Raw genomic sequence first — 13,176 nt, forward strand, 5'->3', positions numbered from 1 at the left:
AATTAAAATAATCATAATTAATCAATATTAAATTAATATTCTATTGCTAATATTACATTAACATGTAAAAAGTTGTGTAAGAATAGAGATATGAAAGCATGTATTCATTTTTTAGCGTGTAGTTAAGCTCACCAATTTTTTTATGAAAGCAACTGTGCTGGCAAGGAAATCAGTGCCAGATAGACAAACAATTGAATATTTATTAAATAACAAGAAAAAATGTTAGATCCAGCTGATCATATTAATATCTTTGGTACTGTCATTCGAAATAAGTAAACCTCGATTATACAGCAAATTCTAAACAAGTAATTCATTGCTTTACGTTAGTACTTGGTAAGTCTTTCGGGGAGGGGGGGGGGGCGGTAGGTTCGAAACCTTAACAGTGCGGTAGGATACTTTAGTGGCAAGCGTCTCTCAATAAAATAATTATGTCGTTGTTATGCAACAAAAGAGTCATTGTACTACGTTAGTTTTTGTTTTGACACACACACACAGATGAAATTAATCCAATATATATATAGCCCCAATCCCACCACTCACTCACTCACTGACATAAATGTTCTCCATGAAGGAAGCCCCGGAGGCGAAAAACGCACGATTACGACCCCCCATGAAATCGCCCCAAAAGGCCGAGAAAATTCAAAAATCTCTCAATCGGCCCTTCCTTAAGGGTGAAAATGCCCTTTTCTCACGTCCTTAGCAACCGTTGCCACGGGCATTTCTTTTGCACACATTGTTTCCTTCAATTCTTAATTCTCCAGATACATTATATTTCTCACAGATCAATACCACACAGATGAATGAACTCATGACTTTGAAAAGGTGCCTGAAACAAGGGTGACATCTACATAATAAGGAGTTTCAGCCCAGATACAATTACGTTATACTCAATGCGTAAATATCTACATCGTGCTTGTTTTAACTAAATGTTTAGGGGGTATAATGACATGCAATTCCTTAGAGCTTGCCGTGCCTGTTGTTGTCCATGGAAACGGACTTTGCTAGGGAACTTAAAGAAAGTTTATTTTCACCCCGGAAGCTACTGTAAGGGAATTATGCTAGACTTTTCGAATTTCAAAATACGAGCATCAGAATTTATTACAGAGGCAAGGTAGGGATTTGAGGGGAATGACGGAAAACAGCTATTATCCAATTACGTTCAAAAATGTGAAAATAACCAAATACGTAAATATTGCATTTTCAATTTAGTCGCTATTCAATTCGTTGATTCAAAACATCCAACTACTTATGTTGAAACTGTTATTATTTACTCAGTTCATTATGAAGAAAATAGACAAAAATAGTTTGAATATTTGTACCTTATTAGAGCCCATACACACATAAAGTTACTTTCTAAACTTTTCAAACTTATACATATGTTCCCCATCATCCAATACAACATGCAAATATTTTCAAAGTCATTAAGATCTATGAAGAACCCCATCTATAACATGATTGCGACCACAACGTGGCCGAAGGTCACGCATGCGAGCGTACAAGACGTGGCCAAAGGCCACGTCGAAAGTACACGAGTCCAATATATATAAAGCCCCAATCCCACCACTCACTCACTGACTCACTGACATAAATGTTCTCCATGAAGGAAGCCCCGGACGCGAAAAACGCCCGATTACGACCCCCCATGAAATCGTCCCAAAAGGCCGAGAAAATTCAAAAATCTATCAATCGGCCCTTCCTTAAGGGTGAAAATGCCCTTTTCTCACGTCCTTAGCAACCATTGCCACGGGCATTTCTTTTGCACACATTGTTTCCTTCAATTCTTAATTCTCCAGATACATTATATTTCTCACAGATCAATACCACACAGATGAATGAACTCATGACTTTGAAAAGGTGCCTGAAACAAGGGTGACATCTACATAATAAGGAGTTTCAGCCCAGATACAATTACGTTATACTCAATGCGTAAATATCTACATCGTGCTTGTTTTAACTAAATGTTTAGGGGGTATAATGACATGCAATTCCTTAGAGCTTGCCGTGCCTGTTGTTGTCCATGGAAACGGACTTTGCTAGGGAACTTAAAGAAAGTTTATTTTCACCCCGGAAGCTACTGTAAGGGAATTATGCTAGACTTTTCGAATTTCAAAATACGAGCATCAGAATTTATTACAGAGGCAAGGTAGGCAAAAGAGGGGAATGACGGAAAACAGTTATTATCCAATTACGTTCAAAAATGTGAAAATGACAAAAGAAGTAGATATAACATTTTCAATTTAGTGTCGCAATTTAATTCGTAAATGCAAAACATCCAACTAATTATCTTTAAACGGTTATTACTTACTCAGTTCATTATTAAGAAAATAGACAATAATAGTTTGAATATTTGTACCTTATTAGAGCCCATACACACATAAAGTTACTTTCTAAACTTTTCAAACTTATACATATGTTCCCCATCATCCAATACAACATGCAGACATTTTCAAAGTCATTAAGATCTACGAAGAACCCCATCTATAACATGATTGCGACCACAACGTGGCCGAAGGTCACGCATGCGAGCGTACAAGACGTGGCCAAAGGCCACGTCGAAAGTACGCGAGTCCAATAAATATATAGCCCCAATCCCACCACTCACTCACTGACTCACTGACATAAATGTTCTCCATGAAGGAAGCCCCGGAGGCGAAAAACGCCCGATTACGACCCCCCATGAAATCGTCCCAAAAGGCCGAGAAAATTCAAAAATCTCTCAATCGGCCCTTCCTTAAGGGTGAAAATGCCCTTTTCTCACGTCCTTAGCAACCGTTGCCACGGGCATTTCTTTTGCACACATTGTTTCCTTCAATTCTTAATTGTCCAGCTACATTATATTTATCACAGATAAGTAACACACAGATGAATCAACTCCTGGTTTTGAAAAGGTGCCTGAAACAAGGGTGACATCTACATAATAAGGAGTTTCAGCCCAGATACAATTACGTATATATTGTTATACTCAATGCGTAAATATCTGCATCGTGCTTGTTTCAACTAAATGTTTAGGGGGTATAATGACATGCAATTCCTTAGAGCTTGCCGTGCTTGTTGTTCACCATGGAAACGGACGTTGCTAGGGAACTTAAAGAAAGTTTATTTTCACCCCGAATGCTACTGTAAGGGAATTATGCTAGAGTTTTCGATTGATTGATTGATTGATTGATTTGGTGTTTTAAGTCCACTTTGTGCACAGTATTAGAGTTTTCGAATTTTAAAATGTGAGCATCAGAATTTTATTGCAGAGGAGAGATAGAAATTTGCGAAGAATGAAGGAAAACATTTCTTTATTTCAATTATGTTTAAAAATGTAAAACTGACTACAGAAGTAAAATGTTACTTTTCCAATTTAGAGTCGCTTTTGAATTCGTTTACATAAAACATCTAACTAACTATCCTGAAACTGTTATTACTTACCCAGCTTATTATTAAGAAAGAAACCAATAATATTTTGATTATTTGTACATATTACAGCGCATACACACATAAATTTACGTTCAAAACTTTCCAAATAAGCGAACCACGTCGGCGAGCGCACGAGAAGTGGCCACAGGCCACGTCGAAAGTGCGCGAGTCCAATATATATATAGCCCCAATCCCACCACTCACTGACATAAATGTTCTCCATGAAGGAAGCCCCGGACGCGAAAAATGTCCGATTACGACCCCCCATGAAATTGTCCCAAAAGGCCGAGAAAATTCAAAAATCACTCAATCGGCCCTTCCTTAAGGGTGAAGATGCCCTTTTCTCACGTCCTTAGCAACCGTTGCCACGGAAATCTTTTGCAGCACACATTGTTTCCTTCAATTCTTAATTGTCTAGCTAAGCTGCTCGTCAAGTCAACCTTGCAGCAGGTTTTATGTATCAATCCGCGCGAGAACTGAGCTCAGAATCTTCCGTGCCAGTCTTTCCTCAACCGCCGAACTGCTTACATCGCAGACACTGAGAAAATCCACAGTATTGCCAACCGCACAACACATCAAAACCCGCATGCATGTCAAGTGGAATGTATTTTTGCTTCTCTTTGTCTCCTGAAACATAAAATTTTAAAAGTACTTTCTGCGCATAGATTATTTAATAAATGTGTCATTACTTAATATAAATGCGAAATATCTTCGAAACATGAGAGCGTGTGTGTATATTTCGAGCACGCAAAAATAAAAATGAACAAAGATAAAAGTAAACAACGATAGGCCCTCTTGAATTTAATGACAATTTTTTTTTTTGGTTTAGAAAGAAATACATTTATGAAAAACGTGGTTGCTTCGTCCGCAATACATCCGTTCCTGTAAGACACACGCAATTCAAGTTATACCACCAAAAAAGCATGATTTGTTATTGGTGATATATACAATCAGGTGCATTGTCTGTCGCTATTACTCTGGTTTCAATTTATGAATCACTTCACCAAACCAGGATTCAAATCTTGGTCTGTCCATTTCTTGCGGATAATCACCCTTCCCTTTCTTTGCGCGGAACAGTAAATATGCACCTTCAACAAAGCTTTCATTGCCGCCAGTGGGTGAAACAATAAGCCTCCCCCTTCCCCTCATCGTTGGTTTCTTCAGCCCTGGCGTGGTTTTGCATGCTGGTATCCTTCCATGTTTTATTCCCCCTTCCCCCACCCACCGAGTTGAAGGACGTCTCGTCCAAATAATAAATATGTTTCTTCTCACTGCGATATCTTTTAATACCGCGGAGGTTCTTTTGTCGTCAAAAAACAAACAATCGTTTCCTCTTGCTAAACTCAAACAGCAAATCATTCAACACCCGTGATACAATTCGTGCGCACATTGACGGCAAATCACCTCACGCCCTGTTTTACTTTGATCTTGTTGCCGCAAGGAGGATTATGCATTCAAAACAACTTGCTTGTCTTTGAAGAAAATTTCCCTTCGGACGAAGTCCAAAATAACATTCGGGTAAAACCGCGCGCTGAACAGTAGATTCAGCCATTCTCGCCGCTCTACAATAAACATAGGGTTAAAATAGTGGGATGTGCAACACTGGTATCGCCGATTCCACGCGTTCTGCAACGCATTCAGTCTCGCTCGACTCGCCCTAAGTTTCAGTGTCTCTTCAACGCACTACACATTGCAGTTGGCGAATCTACGGTTCTAAGTTCGTCTGCACAGTGATTGCAACCAATTAAGTCCATACCTGCTAATGGATGTACTATTTTGTCTGTATATTACAAATTAAATAACTGTTTTCTTGCAAGTATGCAGTTGTGTCGGAATAGAACCCGTCTCAGTGGAACTATGTTCTTGCGCGCACGTTTGGAACTACATATACGAAAACCTGCTGCAAGGTTGACTTGACGAGCAGCTTACATTATATTTCTCACAGATCAATACCACACAGATGAATGAACTCATGACTTTGAAAAGGTGCCTGAAACAAGGGTGACATCTACATAATAAGGAGTTTCAGCCCAGATACAATTACGTTATACTCAATGCGTAAATATCTACATCGTGCTTGTTTTAACTAAATGTTTAGGGGGTATAATGACATGCAATTCCTTAGAGCTTGCCGTGCCTGTTGTTGTCCATGGAAACGGACTTTGCTAGGGAACTTAAAGAAAGTTTATTTTCACCCCGGAAGCTACTGTAAGGGAATTATGCTAGACTTTTCGAATTTCAAAATACGAGCATCAGAATTTATTACAGAGGCAAGGTAGGCAAAAGAGGGGAATGACGGAAAACAGTTATTATCCAATTTCGTTCAAAAATGTGAAAATGACAAAAGAAGTAGATATAACATTTTCAATTTAGTGTCGCAATTTAATTCGTAAATGCAAAACATCCAACTAATTATCTTTAAACGGTTATTACTTACTCAGTTCATTATTAAGAAAATAGACAATAATAGTTTGAATATTTGTACCTTATTAGAGCCCATACACACATAAAGTTACTTTCTAAACTTTTCAAACTTATACATATGTTCCCCATCATCCAATACAACATGAATACATTTTCAAAGTCATTAAGATCTATGAAGAACCCCATCTATAACATGATTGCGACCAAAACGTGGCCGAAGGCCACGCATGCGAGCGTACAAGACGTGGCCAAAGGCCACGTCGAAAGTACGCGAGTCTTCTATATAAATATGGATGCGTGTGTGTGGGTGTGTATAGATGCTTGTTCCGGCATAGCTCTCGAACGCCTGGAGAAATTTCAACCAAACTTGGTACACATATCACTTGCAATCTGGAAAGATATACTGTGGGGGTAAAACACCCATGGCACCCCTAGGGGTGGGGTGGAAAGCAGTGACATGTAAAAATAATCGAAAACCACTGATATTAAATTCCGCATCAACAGACATCCGTTACTCTATGCAATACGTACAACGATAGTGTTTCTCGGGTTGTCTAACATTCAGACTGTGTTGCGAAAACCACCGATATTGGTGTGGAATCCATAGTTTTCGTGACACTCCCAATGCGGATCGACTTCAAGTTCATCACCTATCGGCATGAGGGGTGAGAGGGGGTTAAGAAACAAAATGCCACAAATGACCTAGATTAGTGTCGAATCCATAGTTTTCTGAGTCGCTAAGCTAATTGGTGACATTCACGATCACATTTAAAATTATACACTATAGTTAGAATTCATTATTTTCCTGTCTAATACAAGATTGGGATAAATAAGTTCCCGGACAACGCCGGGTAAACAGCTAGTGTTAAATAAGAGAATTATAAAAACTAAATATTTACTTTCTTCAAATAAATTGAACCAAACAACCCTCGATTATACCACAAATGTTAAACAACGCATATTTTAGTTATTTAATTTTTGTACTTGGTATTGAAATCCAATGGTTTTACGCCCACTACAGTGAAACGTACGGAACAGAAACGGGAATTTCCATGCCAGACGTCTGCAGGTCATTTTAAAGGTTATCGCCCACTGAGACGCCGGAAACGGGTTTGTTGCGTTCTGTTGCCGAGTTTCTCAGTGGGCGTCAAGGTTTAAGAAGACTCAGACGTCGAGTCCTGCAACAGTTTTGATGTCATCAAGGAGAAACCAGAGCAGCGTGATCGCAGTCAGAGTGAACGTAGTAGACGCCAACGACATATACCATCGACTTCTATGTGCGAGGCACTGGCTTTTAAATGAAGGTTTTGGAATGTTGAATGCTGAGAGAGCTTACAGTCACCGGCACTAAAAGTGTAACACCTATATCCTATACTCGCTTTCCTGCAGGGTTCGAATCTCGGTCTGGGCACCGGTGTTCTTCGTGAGTGTCCCTTCATCGATTTCATCACACAATCATTTATGCTCATCTTTGCGATTGGCCAAAAGTCGCAGAAAAGCGACGTAAGATAAAACAAATGAATGAATAAATCTTTCTCGCATACGCAACAGAAGGATATATATAACACACACACACACACGCGCGCACATATATAATTACTACTATTTTACCTCTTCAGAATTTCTGCTTTGAATTTTTTTGTCACAATATTGCAATCGTTTAGCTCCACACACGCCCTGTACTATATTCAAGAGATGGGGAAAGGTGCCTGGAAAAAATACTTCTTGTTTACTGGTCAGAGCTATATGTTACCCCCTTGTAATAGATACGAGGTGTTATTCTTAGGAAAGTTGAGTTGAGGACTGGGGATACAGCCCCATCAATCCCACCTCACCCAATTGAGAAAACAGCTCAATTCATATTTCCTGAAAGTTGGGACAGAACGGTGAAACCAATTGTGCTTCTTTTCTCTGGTTAGGTAATAGGAAAGCCCAGCACAGAACCTTGACTGGGTTCTAACCCAGGAATCCTTGATTACAAGGCCACAACCATAACTATCAAGCTATCAGCGAAGGCTCACTTTTGGTGATCTTAGAGGGGTTTATCATAGTAAGTTTAAAGCCACAAACAAGTATTGCGTGACTTGTGTCCAAATGCCTTTCATAATAATTGTACGAGGTCTGTCCAAAAAAAAATAGATTCCTCAGAGCTGAGATACGTAGCGAAGGTTTCGGAACTAACGAGGTGTGCCATACCATGAAATATTTTTCATTTCAAGCAGCTGTTTCATGTAATCTTGGATTCATCGACCATTCCCTTGTACTGAAAGTTTGACAGGTTATTTTTAAACTGAAACTAAAGAGATGGTTACGAAACCTGCGAACCAACTAAGCAAAATACACTAGGGTGACAGAATAAAATAGAGACTTGCTGACAGAGCATCGTCACCACAATGGTGCTTCTAACTGATGATGTTTTCCATTCCAAGTTCGAACAAACATCAGGAAGGAAGGAAGTAAGACTGTCAACCATGCCACGTGTGACAGGCGCCAAGAATATTAGCGACTTTACACGAGAGCGCAACATTGGGCAATGGGACGTGGCGCACTTCAACGAGAGATTAGCATGTCTTTGGACATACCATTGGCAACAGTCACAGGGTGATTGTATAATTTAAAAAGGACAGGGAGACAAGCGTACATCACAAACCCGACCGACCAGGACCATCGGCACGTGTCAGACGAGCGAGAGTGAGACACGTCCTCAGAAATCCAGGGATTAGTGTGGCGGACGTCGCGCAAGCGGCACAACTTGCGAAAAGAACGATTCAGCGTTATCTCCATAGGGAAGGGTTTTATAAACGAGTGGCAAAAAAAAAAACACTGCTCACAAAATTCCAAAAAAAAAACAGACGTTGCAAGTGGGCAAAGGACATGACATAGCACGGCGACAACTTTTGGCGAACTGTCATCTTCTCTGATGAAAGCCGGTATTGCCAATTCAGTGATAGCGGGAGGATTTTGGTGTGGAGGGGTGCCTCGAGCCAGCTGGATGACAGATTTGTCAAGCAGAGGGTGAAATATGGCGGCATCAGTGTGATGGTGTGGGGGGCAATTTGGCATGGTGGACGTTCGCCACACATATTTTGTGATGGACATATCAATGCAGCAAAATACACTGCCATCTTGCACGATGGACTGCTTCCAATGTTCCACAACATTCTGGATAAAACCCGGTATGTTTTTATGGAAGACGGGGCCCCATGCCACAGAGCCAAAAAAACAGCTGTTTGGAAACGTCAGCAAGGGATTCGTATCTTGCCTTGGCCTAGCCAATCGCCAGATTTAAATCCAACTGAGAACGTGTGGCACATTATGTAACACAACATGGAAAAGAAGTCGCAGAAGCCCTGCAACAAACATGAGTTAATGGTACATGTGTCGGAGGAATCGGGACGTGTACCACAAGGCGCCATTAACGGTTTGATTGAAACCATGCCATGTCGGTTACAGGCGTTGGTGGCTCACAAAGTCGGACAAACCAAGTATTAAGATTCCACATTCACAGCAACCGCCTGTGTATTTGCTTTGCCAATAAATGTTGGTTTTCCGTATCTTGGGTGTCTATTTCATTCTGTCACCCTAGTGTAATTTCAAAATGAGAACAACCTAATGAAGTTTCGAATGTTTATTTTTGGATGTACCTCGTACAAATAAGTGTTTCTTTTTCAATATTTATTTATTTATTTAGTTTCAGATACAGTACTTGTAAGGCCATTTTACACTGAAAACTTTAATAAATTAACAATAACAAGTCAATAACAAGAAAGGTAAATATAAACATTGTATGAGATAAACAAGGAAACTAAACAAAATATTTACATATTGATTCTTAGAGATGATCGGAAAATACTTTCCGGAGTGAAAATGTCGATGTTTGTGGGTAGTTTATTATAGAACTGGGGCAGCGTGTGGAACAGAGAGCGCTGTATAATGGAAAGCCTAGTGGTAGGAGTTGTGGCACAGTTAAGCGTTTCGGGTCGATCGAGAGGATACTCCGAAATTGAATTCTGTAAGTAGAAATTTAGATCTTAATTTTCCAATGAAGATTTTATAGATAAAAATCATATCGGCCAGATCGCGTCGGGTCTGCAGTAACTGAATGTTCAAAGTAGTCAGGATGTCAGGTTTCTGAAGATGACGCAGGGAAGGAATTCTACGATGAACAATGGCCGTAAAGAAGCTGAGAACGGAATCAGTGTTAGAAAGATTAGCATTGGAAGCCATGGCCCAGACTGGAGAGGAGTATTCAAAAATCGGAGAAATGAACTAGAGAATTTGTGAATGATGCTTTCTTAATAGATGGATCTGAATAGCAGAACCAACGCTTTTTCGTCGGAAACTAATAAATATCTCGCCACACAAGTCTCTGCCTGGACATGGAGTGTCCCTTCATCAGTCCCATCTGTTATAATCATCCTCATCATTAGTTTGAAAGTGTTAGAAATCAGAGTTTAATAACTAAAAAACAAATATTATCTATCTCTATTTACCCTTTTCCTGATGCAAGCAATATAGCTTGGGACCTCTACGTTCAACTTCAAATGCGTTTCAGATTCATGAAAACATAACGAGCTTCAGTTGAGGGTTGGAAAACCAGGAGTGCTAGCTTTGAATCCTGGGAAGTTGGGCAACCACGTTCCATTGTGCTTCCAATTAGTCATTCATCCTCATTTAGGAGATTAGCATCAATTAGTAAAACGATGTGCATAATTAAAGTTACAAATTACAAGACTCGCGAAGCAAGACAGGATTTCGTGCCACGTAACGGTGGTTATGTCAATCCCTTTATGGAAAATTAAACTTCTTTAAATCTCCACTCTACCAGGCCCGTACGAAGGATTTTTTTGAGGGAAGGGCCAGATCCGGAAATGTGTTTATGTACATATACATATTACAAAATAGTTTGAACTTTTATATTATTAAGTGCTACATTTTATTTAATTCTTGCTATTTGATAATAATGATTTATATTTATATTAGTCATACATTCGTATTTTATCTTTATTTTGTGTATGTTGCTATAAGGCCTCTACCCGTGATTCTTTTTAAAAGGGAGGGAAAATGTCCGACTATGTGGAACAAAGATTTCAGAAATGCTGCGAGGTTGATTGAATTAAGTTGTTTGACGTTGCTTTTCTGCCAAGTGTGTTTAATCGCGACGATGAGGATGAGAGATGATATGATTAAATTGATGAAGGAATACACTCTCAAGAACGCCTATGCTCAGGCTGGGATTCGAACCCGAAACCCCTGGCGTATCATTTAATTTGTAACCTCTCTATATATAAAAATCAATGAGTGAGTGTTTGTGTTTGTTCCTGAATAACTCTCAAACGCCTGGAGCGATTTCAACCATCACGTTTATTTATTGGAATAAATAAATTCCCGGGCAACGCCGGGTAATCAGTTAGTATATTATAAATTAAATGATACGTATTAGCAATTATTATTGTAAAACTAGAACATATCTAAATTTAAGTTAACAAAAAAAGAAAATGAGAAACATTCTCGCATCAAGACTGCAGTTTGAAAAAGCCGGACAGGGATTAAAAGGAATGGATTGTCCCAACTAAATCGGTAAATCTCGTAGCCTTGCATCAGTGGTTATGAAATTAAAACCATCCAATGTTTCAGACTGCAGACATCTGGAGCTTACCTCTCTACCCATACAACGAACACATTCATTTATGCAAGGACAAAACTGAATTTTTTACAAATTTGAAAAATCGTCGATGATATTTTCGTAGCTTTTTATAGTTCACATTTAATTATTTTATAGTTCGAAGGGGAGGGGGCATAGAACCTCTCCACTGGTTACGGGGCTGCACTGTACAATATATAAAATAAAATCGCTGTTTACATTCTCCACAAGAATTTGTCGGGAGCTTAAACACATTTGTTGGTTGTTTTTTCAATCAGTTTCATAATCGACTTTCAGTACTGTTTCAGACTGCTAGGTGAATATGAAGGATAATGTAGCATACAGGAGAGGCATGAGATAATTCAAGCACAACTTTCAGTTTCTAGTAATATAACAATAAGTCCATGAGATTCAAGTTCACGAGCATTTTAGGAGTAGATTAGATTAGGCCTATTGTTCATATCACCTGTTGCTAAGGCAATACGTGTCAATGGAAACATAACTATACAATGTTTCAAGATTCCTGTAGCCAAGTAAAATGACAGCTGTGCGAAAAGGAATTCAAGGGACAAAAATAAGAATTGCAACCAAGACATGGAGATCAGGCCACAACACGAACTAGAAGCCAGGGCAACAAAGTTGACGAAACTACGAAATAACATAACCTGCCATGATAAGTCTTGATCTTGATAACATGGAAACTGTAGTCAATTATATTGAATACATAGTTTACCCTAGGAGCGGGAAGGGGGTGGAAGCAAGTCAAATACTGCAATATATTTTAAAAATTGAGAAAATAATATTACATTATAAAGTACAGCGTGTTCAGAAAAACATTCCGTGATTAAAAACGACCACAAAATTTTAATTTTGTATATTACGAAATTTATACCATTCGAAAGAACATCTCAAAGAATTTTAGCGGATGTGTAATTGTTGGCGTTAACCACAACAATAGATGGCATAACAATAAAAGAATGAAAAAAGGAAAAAATCTATTGTGTGATTGTAAATGACAGTTGGCAGATGGTCTCCCTGAATGGCCTTTCCCATGATCACATATGCATCCTCGCTCTACAAACTCTCTGTACCATATCAGAATCGTCTTGTCAGTAGGTGCCGCATGTCTGAAGGTCCGTCGGAAGGTACGCTGAACTGTCACTACACGCCATGTGTTATTGTATTCCAGTACACACCAACTACGTCCCTGTGGGTTCACCATGAATCTCTAAACGCTACAGAATTCCCACTGGACTGAAATGCAAACCTCAACATCCAGTAAACATCAACAGTAGCACAATTTGCTTCTAACAACAATGCCATTTACAATAACACATTAGATTTTTTCATGTTTTTCATTCTTTTATTGTTATGCCATCTATTGTTGTAGTTAACGCCAACAATTACACATCCGCTAAATTTCTTTGAGCTGTTCTTTCGATTGGTATCGGTACAAATTTCGGAATGTACATAATTAAAATTTTTGTCCGTTTATAATCCCGGAATGTTTTCACACGCTGTATTATATATGCCTAAAAAGTAATAAACTATATGGAAATTCTAAAATAGGAGTTTACCGAATGAAAGAGTGAATGAGTAAAAACAATTGGGCGCATAGCATGTATGACAATTTTGCACCTTTCAAAGTATACGAGGGAAAGTCCTCTTTTCTAAAACCCTTATCTTAAAGTTAAAAAGGGATG

The sequence above is a fragment of the Lepisma saccharinum genome, chromosome 15 (genome assembly GCF_977018435.1).
Source record: "Lepisma saccharinum chromosome 15, izLepSacc3.1, whole genome shotgun sequence".
Lineage (NCBI taxonomy): Eukaryota > Metazoa > Arthropoda > Insecta > Zygentoma > Lepismatidae > Lepisma > Lepisma saccharinum.